Genomic DNA, 12,105 nt, shown 5'->3' on the forward strand with positions numbered 1-12,105 from the left:
ATCAAATAAACTGGCACACTATCCCTCAAAATATTTTTGGCTTAGCTATCTACTTTCTGAATCAGGTAAAAAGGGGTACTTTTTCATGGATCACATTTAAAATCACATTAAAATCATTAATTTTGTCATATTATAAAAAATAATTTGCTGGCACTTCCCACTTTTGCCTGTGATGTTTTTTATGTTTAAAATACTTCATCCTTACCCCTCTGAATTCTTATTCATCCTTTAAAGCTCAACTTAAATGCCACCTTTTCAAGGAACCTTCTCTTGATTCCCACCCACTTCCACAACTTCACTTTCAATAATAATCATTCATTCCATTTCCAAACTCATAAAGCACTACATTTATACCTCTCTAAAGACAGTTACATTTTATTTTATACTATAGTTTTTTGTATTACCATATCCCTCCTACTAGATAGCATAAATTACATAGAAAAAGTAGGATCATGGGAGCAGTTAGATGGCACAGTGGATGGAGCACTAGCCTTGGATTCAGGAAGACCTGAGTTCAAATCTGGCCTCAGACACTTGACACTTACTAGCTGTGTGATCCTGGGCAAGTCACTTCACCCCATTGCCTCACCAAAAAAAAAAGAAAGAAAGAAAAAAAAGGCAGGATAATCACTAAACTTTGTAGATGCCGCAAAGCTCAATACAAGTCGCTAGCTCTACACACAGTATTATTTATGTTGAATCAAATTGCAGTTCACTGTTTCACTGACTCTTGTGTTAGAATACTTTGTATTAATATAAAAATGCTTACAATTATAGATATTTTTATCACAATCATCTTATGAGGTAGGTAGGTAATTCAAGTACTACTATCCAGGAATCATTTTCCACATAGAATGGAAGTGATTTGCTCAATTTTGTCTCAGCATTCAGTTTTCTTCTTGCTATACTACATCAAAGCATTCACAGATGGACAATTTTAGATCAGAATACCTGAAGAGACCTAAACAAAGGACTCAACATCAAAATGAACAGTTATGTTAAACATAGATTGATTAGTTAACCAACCTTTAGGTGCATTGGACTTCCATTTACTTATATATCTTGGCCCTCCTCTAAGAGTACCCCAAATCCCATGCAACTATTAATTACCTCTATATGTTATCCAACAGGTTATTTGGTCAAATTTCACCTTCCTTCCGATAAAATTTAAGATAAAATTATCTTTTTTGTTGTTGTTTAATTGCACATTGATAAAACAGCAGAATTTTGAAGTACAAGCAACTACAGCTCTATATATTGGAGCTCATAAGAATGTTCTTCAATCTCTTGTCCTTGTGGTTCATGCTACAACCCAGGGTTTCCCCTGGTAATACCAGAATTTGATTGTTATTTAGGTCGTCTTCTCGAAACCAAAGTAAGGGCTGTGAGGATCCATGCAAGCACTATAATGATAGAATATATGACAGGTGATGGCAGGGTGGAATAGGACTGGACAAAAGGGCTGGTAGTTTAGGAAGACACTGCTATTCCTAGGGTTCTTGAGCTTTCTTATTTGACCATTTATTGGCAGGTAATTAGTGAGATAGTATTAGTAGTAGCAGACAGGGATGGTTCCTTTTCTACAAGGGTTGCCCTCGTTGATGATGGCTTTAGTGGTCAGACTAGAAACAGGGACCAGTGGTCATAGTAGCCAGCTCCTGAATGTTTTGCTTTGATTGAACTAGGTAGTTTGACTTGGTTACATTATGAGCAGCTGTGGTATAGTGAAAGCACTAGTTCTGGTTTTGACTCTGGAAGTTATTGACGGTTTGACCATGAGGAACTTGGGCCTGATTGCTTCATCTTTGCCATCAACCTGGTCATCTCCGAGGTTCTTTCAAGCTCCACGTTCTGTGGTCTGAGTTCTGAAATCCCATCCAACACGATATGTGATGTTATAAGGTTCTTTCCATCATTTGAACAGGTTAGTTTCTAAAATCCCTTCCGGTTCTGAGAGTCTGTGTCCTCTGACTTCCAACTTTCACATGCTAAGGTGTCTGGATTTTTCCTGATTACATTTTTTATTTAAGTTTTTTTGTTACTGTTTGTTTGTTTTTGTTTTTGTTTTTATTAATACTGCTGAATGACTCACATCTTGACATTATACCTGGCTTAAATCATGCTGTTATGCCATGTGGCTTTCATAGACTCTCTGATACCCAAAGAACACATAACTTCTAGTGGAAATTAATTTTTGATGGATGTTCATGTGCTAAAGAAACAGTTTTTTATTTCTTTAGGTCTCTGGTCAAACAAAGTATTTTGTTACCACATTCTTCCATTCCCATTTTTCCAAATGTAAGCTTTTTTTTTTGTTAAGTGAGTTCATGACAGAGGAAGGGTTTTATTAGTAATAAAAATAGCACTGCTCTTTGAATTCCAGCGTCATTGGGATGTTCTAGAATTTTGAAACACTTCCTGTAAAAACAGCTGCTGCTTCTGTCTCCTTCTCCTCCTCCTCCTTTTAAAAGAATACATTTTTTTCCTTGCTCAATTTCAGGTCAGGGTGTTTTATGATTGAACAATTTATGTCCCTTTTTTATAAATAAGTTATAAAGGTGCAGTTAATCCAGGAAATGGCTGCTGTTCTAAGGCCACTACTCCTTTAACTTAGGCCTTCTCCATTTTCTTATACTACCTGAATCCTACCTCATTTCACAAAATGAAGGCTGTGTGTCACAGGCTGGTTATAACTGGTTGTTGCCATGGTTTTCAAGTTAGAAGGAACAGTTAAAGAAGGTTCACATGACCAAACAGGAAAAATGCCTTTGTCATGTGACTTTTGATGGCTCAATTAACAGAGAGGAAGTTAGCTCTTTTGTAGCTCTAGGATGCTGTGTGATAATTGATGGGAAGGTAACACCACTCCTGCCAGACATAATTATTGACATTTATAGACATATTCTTATATAAAGATGTGTTCTGAGATTCCTATGCTTAAAATATCATTGAAGTGTAATAGTCTTCCCCACTTACCCATGTCTTCTCAAACTTGTTTGGCAAACCTGATTTCTGTAATGGAAATCTCACAACCTTTTGAGTGTGACACTGTATGCATGGCTTCTGTTGCCTAACATTATAGATCATCCTTTAGTCTGGGCATGGAAATATTCCAGGGTAGAATTGTGGTTTCTATTCATTGGCATGTCATATTTAAAATATTCATGGAAAAAAGATAGTACTAATGGCAGTAGGATCCTTACCTGTTTATTTATTTGATGTTTATAGCTACTATGAAAAAGCTGTAGGCCTTCTAAAAGAGCACTGGATTTGGGAGTACAGTATGGGTCCAGGTCTCAACTGTACCATTTGCTATTACCTTGGACAATTTAAATCTTCTCTGAGCTACCACTTCCTCATCTGTAAAATGATGGACTTAGACTAGATGACTTGTAAGTTATCTTTGAGCTATATGACATTCCATGTTCCAAGTCCCAAATCTCTAATTTCATGAATATGTTGATTTTTTTTTCAACTTTGAAATGAGATTTTACCAGACCCTAACCACAAACTCCAGAGAAGTCTATATGCCAAATCATTATATATACTAAGAGCCTGTGGACTCTATGTGAATTAATAACCCAAACACTGAATTTGTAGCCTATAACTTGTACTGAATTCTGCCAACAAAACATAATGACCTCATCCATATTCATATCACTAAATTCAGTTTGCCCCTTGAAATTTTTATTTGTAAATATATAGGATATCTATATTACAAAAATGAAGTTCTAATTGTTCCTTTTTCTTGAAAATCAACTGAAGTCGTACCACAAGCTCACATTTGAAATCTTAGCTTTTTGGAAACGTTCAGCAAAGTCAGTAAAAATCTTTTCAGAAATTTACTTTATTAAAATCAGACTCAAGATTGGGATTTTAGTCAGTTCTATTTTTTGTTTCTGTTTAATGTGAGAGTCCCAGGATCAAAGACCAAAAGTTCTAGTAATACGGGTATTGTGTGAGTCAAGACTCTGGTCCTGGCTGAACAGACCAGTCATACATTCAGAATGTTCAGAAGACCATTGCCACTGGTCAATAACAGAATGTATGGCCTTGAACAAGTTCTTTGTACTATTACTTGGCCTTTATTTCTTCATCTGTAAAATGAAACTGTTAGACTAGATGTGTTTTGGTTTGGGGTTTTTTTGTTTTGTTTTGTTTTGTTTTTTGTTTTAGTTCTTTGAGCTTGATCATCTTTGTTCTAAAGTCCCTCCTATCCCTATTGTTCTGTAAACTTAGTTCCTTATTGTCGAGGGCCTTAGGACCAAAGATGGTGTTTCAAAGTGTGACGCATTCTAATGGAAAGGTAAAAAGAATTTTTATTTGGAGAGGAGAGAAATAAAGATTACTCTTTCAGTAGTTTGAAGGGTTTATTTTGTTGGCTCACTGCGCCACCTAGAGGAATCCATAATGTAGCTATCTGTACTGTCTTGGAATTCATATAAAATTAGTGACCCCTGTTAATCATTTTAGCCTCTACCTATACTCTTTTTCATGAAAATGTGATAAAATATGTGTCTTGTTCAAATAAAAACTAGGAACACATTTGCTCCTCCTGATCATCCCATGTTTTCAATGTATTGGATGTTAACAATGTAACACATCATAGAGCTGTGAATTTGTAGCATTGTTCTTTGCATATTCTTCATGAGGAATGGAATCATTACGGACATAAATGATTACATGATGAATGGTCACAACTTAAATAGTTTTTTTTTTCCTAAGTGCTTTGTATTTCTTTTTTGAAATAACTTTTTATTGATATTTTCTGTTTCTTAATCACCATAGTTATCTCGTTTCCCTCCTCCTCCCTCTCCCACAGAATTATCCCATATAACTAATAGTATTTTTTATAGAGAAAAAAAATCAGCACAACTGATTGATAAATTGAAAAAGTCCAAAAACATGTGCAATGTGTGACATCTGTGGACCTCCCACCTTTATGAAGGGATAGGTTCCAGTGTCTTCCCATCTCTCTTCATTCAAGTCCCGTTTGATTCTTTTAATTTTGTTAAATTTACTTCTGTTTTTGTTTTTTGTCATTCTTTCCATTTACATTGTTGATATTTTGTTATTATGTGTATTGTTTTCTTGGTTCTGCTTACTTTACTCTTCATTAGTTCATATAGCTCTTTCCATGCTTCTCTTTATTCATCACACATTATTTCTTACAACAGAGTGATATCTCATTACATCCATAACCATAGTTTGTTTAGCCAATCTCCAGTTGATGGTCATCTACTTTATTTCTAATTCTTAGCTATGAGAAAAGGTGATGCTATAAATATTTTGGAGTGTATGGGGATTTGTGTCCTTAGCGACAGCTTCCTTACTGTGTAAGTCCAACAGTGGAGCTTCTGGTTCGAAGAGTATGGATATTTTAGTCACTTTATTTGTATAATTCCAGATTGTTTTAAAAAATGGTTGTGCCATTTCACAGCTTCACCAACAATGTATTAGTGTGCCTGTCTTTCCACAACTCCTCCAGTGTTGACTGTTGCCATGTTTTGTCATTTTTGCCAATTTGCAAGATGTGGGGTAAATCCTGAGTTGTTTGCGTTTCTCTTATTGGTGATTGGGAACATTTTTTGATGGGATTCTGAATAATAATTTGCAATTCTTTTGAGAACTGTTTATTTATATTCTTTGACCATTTACCTATTGGAGAATGGCTATTAGGGATGTGTGTGTGTGTGTGTGTGTGTGTGTGCGCGCGCGCGCGCGTGTGTGTGTATGTGTGTTTGTGTGTGTGTAAGTATAAGGGGTAGCTAGGTGTCACAGTGGCCTAGAGCACCAGGCCTAGAGTAAAGAAGATCTGAGTTCAGATCCTCTTACACTTACAAGCTATGTGATGCTGGACAAGTCACCTAGCCCTTTTGCTTCAGTTTCCTCATCTGTAAAATGAGTCAGAGAAGGAAATGCCAAACCACTCCACTATCTTTGCCAAGAAAGTCTCAAATGGGGTCATGAAGAGTCAGACATGACTGAAACAACTGAACTACTACAATTGTGTGTATAAATTGTTTATATATCTTTGATAGATTTTTTTCCCATTTGACTACTTACCTTTTCTTATGCTAGATATATTGATGTTGTGTGTGCAGAAGCTTTTTAGTTTCAAGTAATCAAATTTATCCATTTTATCTTATAATTCCCTCTGTCCTCTTGTTTAGTTAAAAATATATCTCCTGCTTATAGCTATGAGAAGTATATGATCTGTTTTTCTCTTTTAATTTTTTATAGTGTTATCTTTAATTTTAAGGTCAAGTATCCATTTAGAATGTGTTCTGGAATATGGTGTTGGTCTTAGCCTGATTTCTGCCAGACTACTTCTAGCTTTCCTAGCAGTTTTTATCAGATAAAGAGTTTTTCACTAGGTAATTTATGTTTTCCACCTGATCTTGTTTCTGATACTTTGTGTTTCACATTACACATGGTGCTGTGAGGGATACAGTAGAAAGATAGGAAATGGTGTTTAAAGGTTTGTAAAGAGCTTTATATCATTTGACCATCACAACAAGCATAGATGCGGTTTATTATTCCCATATTCCAGATGAGAAAATTTAAGACTAGGAGAGGTTCAGTGTCTTGCTGCAGGTCGTACAGCGGATAACAGAAAGGAATTGAATTTAGGTCTTTCTAGTAGGTTCCTTTTAGCCATAAATGTGTACCTTTTCCCTGTTTCTTAAGGCTAATGATCTCTGTATGAGCTTTTATGTTCATGTAGTTTATATTATTTTGTTATATTCATATATTGTGCATTATAATTAATGTAGAATATTAAATATTTGTTATGTAGGTATTGGAAATTATATATATGTAGTATGGAGGGAGCTAGATTGCTCAGTGGATAGTATGCTCATCCTTGGAATCAGGAGGGCCTGAGATCAAATCTGACTTCAGACACTTAGTACCTGTGTGACCCTGGGCAAGTCACTTAACCTTTGTTTGCCTTAATACACAGGAGAAGGAAATGGCAAACCACTCCACTACCTTTGCCAAGAAAACCCCATGGACAGTGCTGATGTATGTTCCATGGGGTTGTAAAGAGTCGGTCATGACTGAGTGACTGAACAAAAACAAATATAGGTAGTATATTTCCACTTTGTTAAGTTGTGATATTTATGAGGGCAAAGAAGGTGTGTTATAGACTCTCAAAAGTTGAAGAACCATTAGAGGTTCCCTAGTCCAATGTACATTTAAATAGGAATACTCTGTATAATAAAGTACTTTACATACAAAGGGCGCTTAATCCTTGTTGGTTAATTGAACATTCCCCAAAAGTAGTTACCTAGGTCGTTCTTGAACACCAGCAGAAGCTCAGAATTCAGCTCACTCCCAAGATGTTTCATTCTACTTTGGGCTATCTGTAATTTTTATAAGGTTTTTCCTTACATTTACCTGAAATTTGCTTCTGTACAATGGTTGTTTTTTAAGGCCAAATAAAGCAAACATAAATGGCAGCTCTTTTATTTGAAAATAGCTCTCCTGTTCTCTGCCCTCCAACCTCCTCCCTCAGCCTTCTATAGGCTGAGCATCTTCAGTTCTTTCAGTTGGTCTTATGTCATGGGTTCTAGTTTCCTAGTCATCCTGATTAACCTCTTAACTGTCCATTCTAAAATGTGGAACCCAGAACTGAACATAATCCTTAGGGTGTGGTATGATCAAAAACCAGAATACAGTGTCCCTAGTCCTTGAGTTTTTGCCTCAGTCCAAGGACTATAGGATAAAATTAGTTTTTTTGATTGCCATGCAACACTGTTGATTAATATTGGACTTTTAATATCTCAAAACCCCCAACTCTTTTTCACAGAGATTGTTTAGTCATGTCACCCCCGTTATATCTGAACACAATATTCTTTTACATATGGTAAATTATTAATAGACATTTACTGAGTGATACTTTATGCATTTTATAGAAATGTCATATTTTGAAATATATTTTATTTGTGTACATGTTCTATCACCCCTACTAGATTATAATATTCATGAAGACAGACACAGAGTCTTAATTATATTTTATTTTTATTGCCCCCCTTGCCTTGCACAGGACTTTACACAGAGATGATACTTAATAAATGTTGGTTAAATGATTCATAGAAATAGTTTTAAGCAGAACCAGACCTGACCCCAACACTGTTTATCACCCCTGTCCCTTTCCTAGGAATAAACTGTATTTCAGACTGTGTTGTTTATTTTTAATCTGCTACTCACTCCAACCCTTATAGTTAACAAATTTTCTTCACCCTATATTAATTGATTACTAGGAGAAAACTATCCCCAGCTCCAAACTCCTGTTCTCTTGTTCTTCTCCTCAACCCTATCCTACTAAAACCCATCCACTCTCTTCTGGAATTTCCATTTTCCTAGACCTCTTTCTCTCACTTTTCTTCCATCCACCAGCTCCCATTAATACCTTACCCTTTTTTATAGCACTGACTTTGCCCAGACCTCTCAATACACTTGTCATTGAGGAGGTATTGGAATACTCCTTGCCCCTGTTGCCACTTCCAGACTCACCATTTAGCACCATCATTCAGCAACCTCTCTTTATCTGAAGGTCATAATATCAAAAATTTCCATCCTCTCCAGATGACTATTGTATACCAGCCCCAAAGTTGTTCTCCCTCCTGTCTTGAAAAGTATCTTACCTGGCTCACCATCTTTCCCTTGTCAACTGCTGCCCTTATAATAGGGGACTTCAGCATCCATGCTGATTCTCCTTCAAACTCCATAACTTTTATTCTCTAACACCTACTCCTTTATTGCACCTCAGCCACATATAGGAATTGTCACATATTGCATCTCACCATTACCCATGAGTGTTCCAGTTCTCTAATTTAAAAAGTCAGGCATTCTTCTATCCAGCTATAGCCTGCTATCATTTTATCTCCTCTTATGCCTTGTCCTTCATAAACATGTTCCTCACCCCAAAGGAGAACTCCAGTCTCTACTACTCTTCAGTACTTACTCAGACTAGTACCCCTGCTCTGACTTCACTTTGTTCCTTCTTGAATCTTAATCCAGTAGTTAGCCAATCAACTCTTAACTGTCTTCTATTCTCACTCCCCTTTCTCCCCTTGCCCTCTTGATGTGCCTTGCGGAACCTTTCATATCATCTGCTCCTATTCAGTAGTACAGAGCTGAAGGAAGTCATGGGTACGTTATAAATTCATTTTATCCAACTTCAAATGAGCCCTCGCTATAGCAAGGCAATCTTTTATTCCTTCTTCTTTAAGTGCTAGGCATTATGTTAGACACAAGTAGACGCAAGTACAAAGAATGAAACAGCCCCTATTTGTTAGGAATTTGCATTCTAATGGAGGACAAGTACAAACAAAAATATATATAGCATAAATATAAAGTAATTCAATAAGATAAGTGTGTGAGTGGGTATGTAATCACTAAACGCTAAAGTGGTTTGAGAGGTAAGAGAGATCACTAGTTGAGGGAGTAGGAAAAGCTTGACGTAGATGATGGTGCCTGATTAATCTTAAAAGAAGAGAAGAACTCTTTGAGACAGAGGTGAGGAGGTGACTGTACTCCAGGCGTTGAGCTGAGAATGGCAAGTGCAAAAGTGTAGAGACAAGAGGTAAAAGTGAGAGAAGAAAGCCAGTTTGACTGAATTGGAAAGAGGGGATGGTGGGGAGGGGGGTTTGGAAAGATTGGGTTGGGACTAAGATAAGTAGGGCTTTAAAAGTGAAGCAAGAAAACTTTATATTTTTATCTGAGACAAGAGGAAAATTGAGTAGAGGGGTAACCTGATTAGATCTGTGTTTAAGTAAAATTACTTTGACAACAATGTGTAGGATGCTTTGGAGTGGCAAGAAACTTGGAGCGGAGAGACCAATTAGTTAGTTATATAGATAATCTAGGAGAGAGATAATGAAGACCTAAACTCAGGTGGTAGCTGTGTAAGTAGAGAGAAGGGGTCAGGATGTGAAAGATGTTGTGAGGATGGAAACAAGATTTGGCAGCTTGATTGGATATGTGGCATGAAGATGGAGAATGAGGAGCCCAAGATGATACAAAGGTTACCAAGCTGGGAGACTGGAAGGATGGTGATGCCTTTGACAGTAATAGGGAAGTTAGGAAGATGAGAAGGTTTAGGATAAAGATAGTAATTTCAATTATAGATATGTTGAGTGAGGAAGAGAGTAGGACTGGTTATCAATAGGAGAGTTAACCTACATAATGAAGATAGTTAAACCCATGGGAGTAGGGAGAGAAAGAGATTTATTAAGCATCCACTATGTACCAGACATTATGCTAAGTACTAGGAATATAAAGTTTAAAAAAAAAAGTCCTTGTTCCCAAGTAACTTGCAGTCTAATGGAGACAACATGCCAACATCTATATATAAAGGATTTATATAGGATAGATTGGAAAAGGAGAGAGTTCGAGTTGAATGCTTTCAATTTTCTCAGTAAGGAAATGATATACTCTAGTTGAGACAGAGGAAGAATTATGGAAGACTTGAAGAGAGATGAGTTTTGGAATAGCTTCTGTGGAGAAGGAGGTAGAGAATTAGGAAGAAACAAAAAGAATCCCTTTCTGAAGTGGGGACTCAGTTGAGGCTGGTCAACATACATTTGTAATGTAATCAGTCATCATGTTGGCTTGCTGTGTTCAACTGCTTCTGAGTAAGAAAGGTCAGGGAGATGAATGGTTGAAATAATTCAGGGCTGAAGTTGGGTAAGAGAAGAACAGTGATAGTATGATAGGGGAAGAGGATACAGATTCAAGCCAGATACTAAATTTGAGAAAATTTATAGTGGAGAATATAGTATAGTTACCGTGGTTTGAGTTGAATGGAATGTCCTGGACAACCTTCTTCCCTGGACCTCACTCCTGATTGATGACTTCCTCTCCCAAAGCACTCTTTCAGGAAAATCTCAGCCATGCTTCACTTTACTCCTTTGCCTACTTCCCACTCTGCTTTCCAACTGCCTTGCCCACTTGTATACCCTTTCTCTGACACTCTTTGGCCCCTGGGGGTGGTTATTTCCTAGTTCTGGGGCTTTGAACCATGGTCAAATCAACTCAGCTATGATCTCCTGGATGGGATGTGAGAAAAACCCTGTACCTCCAGAGACTCAGGTCTTTTAGGTTTAGGGTCTTTCTGGACCAAAGGGGCCCTCCCTGGCCACTACTCCCTTTGTGTAGTTTTCCCCAGTAGTATATAAGCTCCTTAAGGGATGGAACTATCTTTGTGTTGTTTGTATCCCTAGAGTTTGGCCCAGTGCTTGGCTCATAGTAAGCACTTAATAAGCATTTCTTTCATTCATTTTTAATTCATTCACTAAAGCTCAGATTCCTCTCTTAGCCAGCCATTTAAGATTCTTCGTAGCTCCATCTTTTTTTTTTCTCTTTTAAAATTTTTATTTTTAATTATGAAACTAAGAATTATCAACAAATCATATCTTCTGCATGATGCTTTCCAGGTTACTACTAAACAACATCTTTGTGTAACAAATATTAATACCTGTCTCAGTCTGCAAAAGGTCACCATCAGAAGATTTTTGGGGTCTCTGGCAGCCTGCACTGTCTCCACCCCAACCCACCCTATTTTCTGACTTTATCTCACATGTCTCCTCCTCAAGTACTCTACTATAAAACCAGACTTTTCTATCACCTTATTATGTGTCCCACTTTGCTACCTCTATGGCCCTGGAATACCTTATTTAACTCTCTCCTCCATCTCTTCTGTTAACATCCTATCCTTCATTGTCTAGCTCAAATACTACCCCTTTCGTGTTGCCTTCTATGATTTTTTTCCCCATGTTCTGTCTCTTTGATGCTCTTCTTCTGCACTTAACATAGCAATTTACTGGTAAATGTTTAACATCCAGCTCTCTGGATCCAGCTCAAGACATATTTTTAAATTTAGTCTATTAACATTTTCTTCATTATTTAAATCTAGATAATGTAGACTAAATTCTGACTCCAAATCCAGTATTTGTTCCACTATACCATGCTACCTGACTAGTGTCCCTGCCTTATTTTAATTTCTGGTTTTCACATGAGATTATCAACAAGTTGATCCAGAGGAGTTGAAAGAAAATTATTTTAGGAAAGTTTTAGAGCTTCAGGCATACTGTTGTG

The 12,105-nt window shown here is 36.9% G+C and overlaps 1 protein-coding gene across 4 annotated transcripts in view; it reads left to right on the forward strand.

Moving 5' to 3' along the window:
* The window catches only part of GATAD2A (GATA zinc finger domain containing 2A), a 229,003-nt gene that overhangs the window by 182,880 nt on the left and 34,018 nt on the right, over positions 1-12,105 (forward strand). The window lies entirely within an intron of this gene.

This window comes from Vombatus ursinus, unplaced genomic scaffold (genome assembly GCF_900497805.2).
Source record: "Vombatus ursinus unplaced genomic scaffold, bare-nosed wombat genome assembly UNPS02009173.1, whole genome shotgun sequence".
Taxonomy (NCBI): Eukaryota; Metazoa; Chordata; class Mammalia; order Diprotodontia; family Vombatidae; genus Vombatus; species Vombatus ursinus.